This window comes from Anomaloglossus baeobatrachus, chromosome 1, assembly GCF_048569485.1.
Source record: "Anomaloglossus baeobatrachus isolate aAnoBae1 chromosome 1, aAnoBae1.hap1, whole genome shotgun sequence".
Classification (NCBI taxonomy): domain Eukaryota; kingdom Metazoa; phylum Chordata; class Amphibia; order Anura; family Aromobatidae; genus Anomaloglossus; species Anomaloglossus baeobatrachus.
Window position 1 is genome coordinate 893,294,479 of NC_134353.1, and position 11,767 is coordinate 893,306,245.

The following is an 11,767-nucleotide window of genomic DNA, read 5'->3' on the forward strand; positions in this document are numbered from 1 at the left end:
GCTCCCTGCACTCCTAGCCAGAATACACATCGGGTTAATAAGCAAACAGCTTTGCTTATTTACCCGATGTGTACTACTACTTGTGCAGGGAGCAGGGAGCCGGCATTGACAGCCTGAAAGCGGCGGACGCTAGTAACCAAGGTAAATATCGGGTAACCAAGCAAAGGGCTTTGCTTGGTTACCCGATATTTACCTTGGTTACAGCTTACTGCAGGTTGCCAGACGCCGGCTCCCTGCTCTCTGCACATTATCGTTGCTCTCTCGCTGTCAAACACAGGGATGTGTGCTTCACAGCGGGAGAGCAACGTCCAAAAAATGAACCAGGGCTGTGTGTAACGAGCAGCGATCTCACAGCAGGGGCCAGATCACTGCTCAGTGTCACACACAGCGAGATCGCTAATGAGGTCACTGCTGTGTCACAAAAACCGTGACTCAGCAGCGATCTCGCTATGTGAGAAGTAACCCTAACAAAAAGACAACTACAAGAACATCTCTGGATAACGCATAACCACATTTATTTGACATCTTGTTTTAGCATTTTTTTTTTTTTTTTTTTTTTTTTAACACTCCCCCTGACTTTAACCAGCAGCTCAGCCATCGGCTGCAGCCCCTCTACCGCATTAATATGTCCCTTCATTCCTAAAGGTGTGACAATAACAAATGTACGGAACAAAACAAAAAGATGGAGGGTGGTAGGGGCAGCTCCCTAGATATCTTCCCAATGTCCTCATTTAACCCCCTTTACCCTCAATATTAATCTAGGCCAGCTCCCAATGGAAGTCACCATCTTCTCCCTGCAGCCCCCAAATTGGCTCCTCCTGGTACAAATTAGAGATATTAGAATAAATCAAAAGCCAATTGAATTTGAGTCGATTTTCAAGTTCAGGTCCTCGCAAATGTGAACAATGAGGATTGAATTGACTCGAACCATGGGTCACCAATGTGGTAGATTGCAGGAGTCCCGGACTATGTCGGCTTCACCAATATACCATAATTTCATTTTTTGGGCAATAAACTTTGAATTTGGAAAACCCCCTTTAAATCTGTACTGCAGATGAATTTCCACAGTGGGGTTTTCAGCAGTTATTAGGACGGATGTTTGCTCTGTAACATTTCCACCGGCAATAACCAAGGAATTTTCCAGGTAAAAAAGGTCAATAGGGTCACGGATGGTTTTAACAAGGTGGAACGTCACAAGTGTCAGAGCCTGAGCAGATATTCTTCATCCTGCACCAAGGACAGACGCCTCGTTCAGGAGTCAGGGGGTCACGTCAGGATCTGTGCGGGTATCAGGAACAGAACATGTATATTACAGTCTATAGGGGTGTTTAAACTGTTTAATGGGTTGGGAAAATTTAGAAATTGCATACGAGAAACAGCTTTCATATCGATGGTAAAATCTGACACATGGAGCAAAAATGGCTGAAAATTGGATACAGGGCGTCTGTACAGCTGGATCCTGCTGACACGGATGTGTTTTGGATACATTTTAAAGACAGGATACATTTGGATAGTGTTTTGTTTTTTTGTGGTTTGTTTTTTTTTTGTTTTTGTTTTTTCTTGTTTTTTTTTTTTTTACAAGAAAAAAATGTAGCACGCTGCCCCCCAGGAGCTCTATTTTGTCCCAAAAAAATACCAGACTCAAAAACTAACACTTGACAGATGCCATTATGGTCAATGGGGAGGAGTTGTTGGGGTATGTGCACAATGGAGTATGAGGACATTTTGGAGCAAAAACTGAAAGGAAACTCAGGAAATTACTGTGTGCAGATTGAGGCTATATGCGCAAGCTGATTTTTTTTTTTTTGTTGCATACATTTTCTGCACTAAAAACTGCACCTTGTGGCAGAAAAACGCGCCAAAAACACATGCGTTTTTGGTGCATTTTTGTACCATACTTTTTTTTTTAGTGAAATCATTGGCTGGAAGGGCTAAAAACAATTGACATGCTGCTCCTTTTCTCTGCACCCAAAACTGCAAGGAAAACAGAAGCAGCGTGTGCACAGCTTTTCTGAATTCTCTGAATTCTCGTGGACTTTGCTGGGATAAGGATAGACATGCAGATTTAAAGCAACAAACTGCACTCAAAAGTGGATAAAAAAAAAATGCAGCGAGCGCACAGGACCTAATAGGCTTCAAGTGAGGAATATTGCTCGCCTGATATTTAGGGTATTTGCAGCAGACATTTCAGCACCAAAAACAAGTGAAAAATGCTGCTAGAATTGACATGCTGGGGGTTTGACACGGCTTCACATCTGCAAAGAAAAAAAATAAGCAGCTTGTCCATGATATTTCAGAAATCTCATTCACTTTGCTGAGACAGGAAAACACGGGTGTTTTTTTTCCAGCAAAAGCACAACATGTGAACAAGCGGTTAAGGCCACATGCACACATTGAGTGTTTGGTGAGTTTTTTACCTCAGCATCTGTAAGGCCTCGTGCACTCGGTGATTATTTGATGAGTTTTTACCTCAGTATTTGTAGCTAAAACCAGGAGTGTGTAAAAAATACAGTAGTGGTGCCCATTTTTCTATTATACTTTTCCTCTGAATGTTCCTCTCCTGGTTTTGGCTACAAATACGGAGGTAAAAAACTCACACCGAATACTTAACGTGTGCACATGGCCTTATTCTTCTACTCCTATGATTAAAAAGAACAACAAAAATAAACAATGAAGATCTAAACATGGGATTGTCCAGGACTGAACAACTGATTAGTGAAGAGCGAGCACTACCATGCTCCGATGCTCGGTACTCTAAAGCCCGCTTTACACGCTGCAATATATCTTACAATGTGTCGGCGGGGTCACGTCCGGCATTGTGAGGTACAATGCAGTGTGTGACAGGTACGTGCGATTGCGATTGCACGGTAAAACGTTCATTGCATACACATCGTACCTTTCTCTAGAATTGTACGTCAGGTTTTTCATAGTACCTGGGGTAGCGCACATCGCAGTGTGTGACACCCCGGGAACGATGAACAGATCTTACCTACGTCCTGCGGCTCCCGGCCCACAATGCGGAAGGAAAAAGGTGGGCGGGATGTTTACGTCCCGCTCAGCTACGCCCCTCTGCTTCTATTGGCCGGCTGCCGCCTGACGTCGCTGTGACGCCGAACGTCCCTCCCACTCCAGGAAGTGCACGTTCGCCGCCTACATCGAGGTCGTATGGAAGGTAAGTACGTGTGACGGGGGTTACTCGTATGTGCGGCACGTACAACAAATTGAACGTGCCGCACATACGATGGGGGAGTTGCAAATCGCATATGAAATCGTATGCGAAATTGCAACATGTAAAGCAGGCTTAAGGCTATGTGCCCACGTAGCGTAGTTTCATGCAGTGACGCTGCGTTCTGCACCGCAGCGTAAATGCATGTGTCCTGCGTCCCCACCACAATCTATGAAGATTGTACCTAATCCATGCCCACATTACGTATTAGAGGGAAAAGCAACATGTCGCTTCTTTCATGCCCTTTGCATGCAGACCCCGCTCTGTCTATGGGAGGGGCTGCATCCAGAGCGCATGAAATCGGCTTTTCATTACGCATTGTTTTTTGCAGCGATTTGAAGCGTACATGTGCTGTTCAAATCACTGCAGAAATTTCTGCAGGGACAGAACGCAACGTGGGCACATAGCCTAAAGGAGCAGGTCGGACGGGCGCAACTTGAGGACTGGACATAATGGAAGTCAATGGGAAAAGAGCATTTTTACGGAATCTGCTTGAATTTCCCATTGACTTTGATGACTCTGTACTCACCTGTCCAATCTGAGCAACGTAATGCTCGCTCATCACTACCGATGAAGCATCTCGGGATAAGTCAACAATAGGTGATCATGCAGGTCTAAACACAACGGAAAGCCCACCGATCAGCTGAAATTTCTCCAGCAGAGGATATAAGTGCTGCAGGGAGCAGAGAACAGAGCACAGCAGCCCCGTACATTGCATAGTGCATACTGCAGAGGACGGCACTTTACCTCCTATTCAGGTGTCTACAGTGATTATGATCCCTAAATACACGTGACCACTGAGCCCAACACAGGTCTCCACAGCCATGTGCGCTATGTTATGCCCCTAATCTTCTCTGCAGGGAGCACCGGTACAGCGGAGCTGGAGCTAGAGATGAATACCATGCATAGGTTACTTTACAGCACTTCTTCAATGACTGAACTACTAGAAATCCCCTTCACCTGCACATCTTGTGGCCTTGACTTTCCTTTCCGATTACAGTACAGAGGTGAATTAGTTTACCCTGCTTATTGGGTTTATGTTATTGCTACCTTTCCCTTATCTTATCAGGGACAGGTCACCATCTGCCCTCCTGTATAACCTCCTGTTAACTGTGTGGGGCAGACATCCTACATTTCTGTGCACATTTACAATCTTGTCTGAAATACCTACGCAGCCATGAGAGGAAACACCAGGTGCTGATCACACAATATGTTCTATCTATACCAGGGGACGGGAACCTATGGCTCGTAACGGAGTCCGTTTTCTTTTTTTGATGGCTGCATCTGGCTCGCAGACAAATCTTTAATAAAAAAAAAAAAATATATATATACTGTATTTTTCAATTTGTAAGATGCACTTTTCTTCCCCCTAAACCAGGGGTGGGGAACCTCCAGCCCGGGGGCCGTATACGGCCCGTGACGACATTTTATGCGGCCCCCGGGCACATTCCCGGGGACCATTGTGCTTTGGTGGCAGCCGCGCTTTTCCCGGCTGCCGGCCCTTTAAATCCCACTGCCTGATGCCCTGTGGGTAGATGCTAGAATGTACGAGCTCTCTCCAGATCCTGACTTCCAGGACCTGACTGCAGCCCATACATTCTAGGCTTATCCCCGGCCTGTGTGCTCTGGTGGGCGGGTAAGCAGCACGCTGCGATAAAGTCACACAGAAGAGCTGCAGCAGGTTTACCAGCCTCCCGAAACTGTGCTGTGTGTGTGACTCTCCCTCCCCCTCACTGCGAGTACTCAACCCATCGCTGCCCCCCCCCCCCGCTCAGTGCTGTGTACCCCCTCGTACTGTGTGTACCCCCCAATGCTGTGTGTACCCCCAATGCTGTGTGTACCCCCTCGTGCTGTATGTACCCCCCAATGCTGTATGTACCCCCTAGTGCAGTGTGTACCCCCTAGTGCAGCGAGTACCCCCTAGTACAGTGAGTACCCCCTAGTACAGTGAGTACCCACTAATGCTGTGTGTACCCCTTAATGCTGTGTGTACCCCCTCGTGCTGTGTGTACCCCCTCGTGCTGTGTGTACCCCCTCGTGCTGTGTGTACCCCCTCGTGCTGTGTGTACCCCCTCGTGCTGTGTACCTCCTAGTACAGTGTGTACCCCCCAGTGCTGTATGTACCATGTACCCCCTAGTGCTGTGTGTACCCCCTCGTGCTGTATGTACCCCCTAGTGCAGTGTGTACCCCCTAGTGCAGTGTGTACCCCCTAGTGCAGTGAGTACCCCCTAATGCTGTGTGTACCCCCTAATGCTGTGTGTACCCCCTAATGCTGTGTGTACTCCCTCGTGCTGTGTACCCCTTAATGCTGTGTGTACCCCCTCGTGCTGTGTGTACCCCCACGTGCTGTGTGTACCCCCTCGTGCTGTGTGTACCCCCTCGTGCTGTGTGTACCCCCTCGTGCTGTGTGTACCCCCTCGTGCTGTGTGTACCCCCTCGTGCTGTGTACCTCCTAGTACAGTGTGTACCCCCAGGTGCTGTGTGTACCCCCTAGTGCTGTGTGTACCCCCTAATGCTGTGTACACCACAGTGCTGTGTACTCCCCCAGCGCGGTGTAACCCCTCACTGCTGTCCGTGCCCCCCTAGTGCTGTCTGTACCCCCTGGGTGATGTCTATGCCCCCCCATCAGTGCTGTCCGCACCACCTAATGCTGTCCATGCTGCCAATAGTGCTGTCCATGCCACGGTGAGTGCTGTCTGTGCCCCCCTTATGCTGTCCATGCTCCACAGTGCTGTGTGCCACCCCTCAGTGCTCTTAACTCGCTACTGATGTCTGTACCCTCCCACTGCTTTCTATGCTCCCCAGTCCGTGCTCTCCTGTTGATGTCTATGCTCCCCCAGACCTGTCTGTCTCCCTAGTGCTGCCACCCAGTGCAGTCCGTGCTGCCACCCAGTGCAGTGCGTGCTGCCACCCAGTGCTGTGCGTGTCCCCAGTCATGTCTGTGCCACCGCCAGGGCTGTCCATGCCCCCTACTGATGTATATGCCCCAGCCCCTCCTGTGATGTATATGCCCCAGCCCCTCCTGTGATGTATATGCCCCAGCCCCTCCTGTGATGTATATGCCCCAGCCCCTCCTGTGATGTATACTCCCAGTGTCTCCTGTAATTTATGCGCCCCAGCCCCTCCTGTGATGTGTATGCCCCCAGCATCTCCAGACAGAGACAAACCTGGAAAAGCAGCTGTGAGAAACAAGATGATCAATATCACCGAACATCACAATCGCACCAAAGAGAAGCAGCTCCGGCCACCACAATAGGGGTGAGTTAATTAATCGTTTGACCAAATATAGCAGGGTTATTTTTCAGGTTGATAATGTTGTGCGGCCCCCAAAGGTTAGTAGGAAATTCCAAATGGCCCCCGGCAGTAAAAAGGTTCCCCACCCCTGCCCTAAACTGTGGGAAAAAATATGGGTGCGTCTTACAAACCGCATATGGTTTACCGGGGCGGTAGTGGTGGCGCAGAGTCGTCCATACTGCTGGCTCGTGGGGTGTCACGGCAGTAGCTTGCGGACTTCGGGCTACTTTGAATCTCCCGCAGTTGACGAGATAGACGTCAAGAAAATGGCCACAAAAGCAGTGCGTGCGCAGATAGAACTCCGAGGCCATTTTCTTGAAGTCCATAGCATCGATCTGCGCACGCGCTGCAGCCCTTTTTTTTTTTAAGTCGACCTCGTCAACTTCGGGAGATACAAACCAGCCACTGGCAGATCAACGGCGCCCACTGCTGCGACAACCCACAAGTCCGCAGCAGTATCGCCGATCCTCCACACACTGACCCTCATGAGCTGCAACACCACCTCCTCCGTGCCCGCAGCATCACCTACCCTGCCTCCTGGGACCTTCTGAGCCGCTGCACCGCCGCCGCTCCCCCCTGGTGAGTGTGGCTCTCACAGAATTACATTTTAAAATAGATGGCGTTCATGGCTCTCTCAGCCAAAAAGGTTCCTGACCCCTGATCTATACCTCAATAGATAGTGGCTCAAAATTGAAAAAAAAAAAATTTTTAAGCAAAAGCAAAATTTCCTGTAAGAAAACGGTCATCCAAGCCTTCAGGGATGCCCCTCATAGGTCACCCTATCAGATTGTCTGCAACCACTGCTGGTAGTCTGTCCACTAAACAAGCCCCTGGTTATGGCCCCAATTCATTATTTTTCATAATTTTATTTTAATCATTTTTCTTTTTTTCCGTGTTGCATTCACTGCTTTTTTTATTTTATACCAAACTTCTGAATATGGCGCTTCATGAATTTTGTGCAACATCAAAAATATATTTTGTTGGAGGAAAAAAAGTGAATCAGCTCAACAGGCAAACACGAGACTGACTAGGCGCTGCGCTGATTAGCGGCTGCAGCGGGGGTCTGCAGTTGCGCTCAGTGGTGATATTTCTGGGACTCACATTGACTTTGGCAAAGAAACCGACCGCGCGGCCAAAAACCACTGCATGCCGCTGAGGGATCGGCAACTCGGGACCAGTCGGAATCTTTGTGACTTACTTCTCGCGTTCCCTTGTGGATTTCAATCTGACCCCATTCAGCCGCATTATGCTGTGAACCAGCGGCAGATGGAGACCCCTCACCACATGACCCCATGGCCTTTACACCAGGCAGATAACGTGTTGATTGGTGTCGCCAGGATCCGCACTGACCGGCAGAACAGAGACCTTTGCTGCTCATTCATAATTAGGATAAGTCAGACCCACACTCCATCAGTCCCTATGGGGCTGCACACAACGTTTTCCAGCAGCCTATGGAGAATGGATGGCGGCCGACAGCCTCTCCTCTACCAATCTGACACTAACAAGACCCATTAACCCCTCACGCCGTCAATACCAAGTGGCCAGGACTGACCTCCCAAAGCAACCGTACCCATTAACCCCTCACGTCTTGTCAATACCCAATGGCCAGGACATACCGTACCTAGCTTCCAGAACGATCCTCCCAATACGGCCAGATCCAGTCAACACCCAACGGCCAGAACCATCCTCCCAATGCAGCTGGACCCATTAACCCCTTACGTCCTGTCAATACCCAGTGCCCAGAACCATCCACCCCTCCTAGACCCATTAACCCCAAACATCCTGTCAATACCCAGTGCCCAGAACCGTCCCCCAGTGCAGCCAGACCCATTATCTCCTCACATTCAGTAAAAACCCAGTGCCCAGAACAATCCAACCCCCTCTTAGACCCATTAACCCCTCACGTCCTGTTCTGTCAATACCCAGAACTGTCCTCCCAATGCGGCCGAACCCATTAACCCCTCATGTCCAGTCACCTCCGCACTCGTAGTGTCGCTGTGAGGACACGTCACGTATATGTTGGAGGTGTACGACCTTGTGCTTTTGGGGTACAAGCGACTGTTCATGGTTACTTTTTATTCCACTGGTGATTATTATTGATAGTGATATTTATAGTCCGCTTTTTAATTTTTTAGAATAATAAAAGATAATAGGTGTTTTGTTTGCGTTTTCCCAGCTTTATTTTACATGTAACTAGATAAAGCAGCCGTCACGGCCGGCATTACAGAGGTATCTAACAGCCGGCAGGGTTTATTGTAGATCCGGTTTCGGCCATCACAGCGCGGGAAATGGACATGCGCGTGACCTACAGAGAGGGACAGCGGAGGGACAGGCGCTTCCTAGGCCGCTAACTGGTTACTAGGCAACAGCCGTGACGTCACGCCTTCAAGGGCAAAACGAGAGTCACCTACACAGCGGCGCTGCAGATACGCTTGCGTCACGTGGGTGTACGTCAGCACGTACGACCCGCCCATAATGAATTGGAATGACTCCTATTGGATGATCCGTCGGGACGACAAAACTTCTATTTTTAAACCAGTCTACGCGGCAGCGAAGTGATTGGACGCTGGAGATGTCAATCATCGTACGGAACGTCCATTCATCCCAGTACAGAGTAGCTGTGTCCAAATACAGACATAAAGAAAGAGGCTGCGGGAGCCACAACGCCCAGCAATCTCAGACTGACCACTGGCGGAGCGGCAGTTGCTCCCCAGCTGTCAGGCCATGCTGGGGGCTGCAGTTGCTCCCCAGCTGTCAGGCCATGCTGGGAGCTGCAGTTGCTCCCCAGCTGTCAGGCCATGCTGGGGGCTGCAGTTGCTCCCCAGCTGTCAGGCCATGCTGGGAGCTGCAGTTGCTCCCCAGCTGTCAGGCCATGCTGGGAGCTGCAGTTGCTCCCCAGCTGTCAGGCCATGCTGGGAGCTGCAGTTGCTCCCCAGCTGTCAGGCCATGCTGGGAGCTGCAGTTGCTCCCCAGCTGTCAGGCCATGCTGGGAGCTGCAGTTGCTCCCCAGCTGTCAGGCCATGCTGGGAGCTGCAGTTGCTCCCCAGCTGTCAGGCCATGCTGGGAGCTGCAGTTGCTCCCCAGCTGTCAGGCCATGCTGGGAGCTGCAGTTGCTCCCCAGCTGTCAGGCCATGCTGGGAGCTGCAGTTGCTCCCCAGCTGTCAGGCCATGCTGGGAGCTGCAGTTGCTCCCCAGCTGTCAGGCCATGCTGGGAGCTGCAGTTGCTCCCCAGCTGTCAGGCCATGCTGGGAGCTGCAGTTGCTCCCCAGCTGTCAGGCCATGCTGGGAGCGGCAGTTGCTCCCCAGCTGTCAGGCCATGCTGGGAGCGGCAGTTGCTCCCCAGCTGTCAGGCCATGCTGGGAGCGGCAGTTGCTCCCCAGCTGTCAGGCCATGCTGGGAGCGGCAGTTGCTCCCCAGCTGTCAGGCCATGCTGGGAGCGGCAGTTGCTCCCCAGCTGTCAGGCCATGCTGGGAGCGGCAGTTGCCCCCCAGCTGTCAGGCCATGCTGGGAGCGGCAGTTGCCCCCCAGCTGTCAGGCCATGCTGGGAGCGGCAGTTGCTCCCCAGCTGTCAGGCCATGCTGGGAGCTGCAGTTGCTCCCCAGCTGTCAGGCCATGCTGGGAGCTGCAGTTGCTCCCCAGCTGTCAGGCCATGCTGGGAGCGGCAGTTGCTCCCCAGCTGTCAGGCCATGCTGGGAGCGGCAGTTGCTCCCCAGCTGTCAGGCCATGCTGGGAGCGGCAGTTGCTCCCCAGCTGTCAGGCCATGCTGGGAGCTGCAGTTGTATAACCTTAGAGCAGTAGACTCCAACCTGCAGCTTTTTAGCTCTTGTAACACTACAGCGCCCAGCAGGATGTGCAGGCATGCTGGCAGTTGTAGTTCAGCCCCAGCTGCACGCTCCAGTCCCGAGCAGCCCCCGCACTCAGTTTTCTTTTTAATTCAGCGTCTCAAAAAAAAAAGTGTCCTAATATATGAGAAATCATGGAGCTTGTGCCATCAGCAGGCGCCTCCCGGGCCCGTCAGTGTACGGCCTGTACCGGGGGCACCGGGAGGTCACCCTGACAGCACAATGTCACCTCCACCCCCGGGCGGGCAATACAACTGCGGGGACAGGGGGTCTCAGGCCGAGTATTGTCCTGCAGAACATCACATCCCCTAATCTGCACACCAAGACCCCCTCCCAGTGACTCCCCCAGTGCTTGCACAGACCACCCTCTCCCTCCAGTCCCTGCACAGACCACCCCTTTCCTCAGTCCCTACACCAGCTCCCCTTCCCCCCGCACCCTACACAGACCCTCTAGTCCCTGCACCAGCCCCCCCTCTCCCCTAGTCCCTGTACACTTCCCCGCGTGCAGCAGCTGCTCCTGCACCGCGCGCACACAGATGGTGCAGTCTCCGGCCGCCGCCGCCGCTGATCCCCGCACACTGACCTGTTCTGTTCAGCTGCAGTGCGCGCACCTCCCGCTCCGGCCACTGCTGCAGGGAGAACACAGGCTGCCGGCCGGATCACCCAGCTCCCCCGGAAGAGACGGAGCACAGAGCGGCTGCACAACGTCACCTGTCTCCGGTCCCGCCCCCTCTACAAGGACAGCGTGCCGGGAACACAGAGAGTCAGAGAGGACAGAGGCAGTGTGCTGGGACCAGTGAGGGAGAGACAGAGTGCAGGACAGACAGTGCCGGGAGCAGTGAGGGAGAGACAGAGTGCAGGACAGACAGTGCCGGGACCAGTGAAGGAGAGACAGAGTGCAGGACAGAGACAGTGCCGGGACCAATGAGAGAGACAGAGTGCAGGACAGACAGTGCTGGGACCAGTGAGGGAGAGACAGAGTGCAGGACAGACAGTGCTGGGACCAGTGAGGGAGAGACAGAGTGCAGGACAGAGACAGTGTGCCGGGACCAGTGAGGGAAAGACAGAGTGCAGGACAGAGACAGTGCCGGGACCAGTGAGACAGAGACAGTGCCGGGACCAGTGAGGGAGAGACAGAGTGCAGGACAGAGACAGTGCCAGGACCAGTGAGGGAAAGACAGAGTGCAGGACAGAGACAGTGCCGGGACCAGTGAGGGAGAGACAGAGTGCAGGACAGAGACAGTGCCGGGACCAGTGAGAGAGAGACAGTGTGCTGGACAGAGACAATGTGCCGGGACCAGTGAGGGAGAGACAGTGTGCTGGGACCAGTGAGGGAGAGACAGAGTGCAGGACAGAGACAGTGCCGGGACCAGTGAGGGAGAGACAGAGTGCAGGACAGAGAAA

At 52.1% G+C, this 11,767-nt stretch overlaps 1 protein-coding gene across 1 annotated transcript in view; it reads right to left on the minus strand.

The window, feature by feature from the left end:
• Positions 1-11,072, minus strand: part of NNT (nicotinamide nucleotide transhydrogenase) — a 198,448-nt gene extending 187,376 nt beyond the window's left edge. Inside the window, exon 1 of the mRNA XM_075326766.1 lies at positions 10,947-11,072. The gene's annotated coding sequence lies outside the window, so the exon portion shown is untranslated. The remainder of the gene's footprint in view (positions 1-10,946) is intronic.
• Between the last annotated feature and the right edge of the window lie 695 nt (positions 11,073-11,767).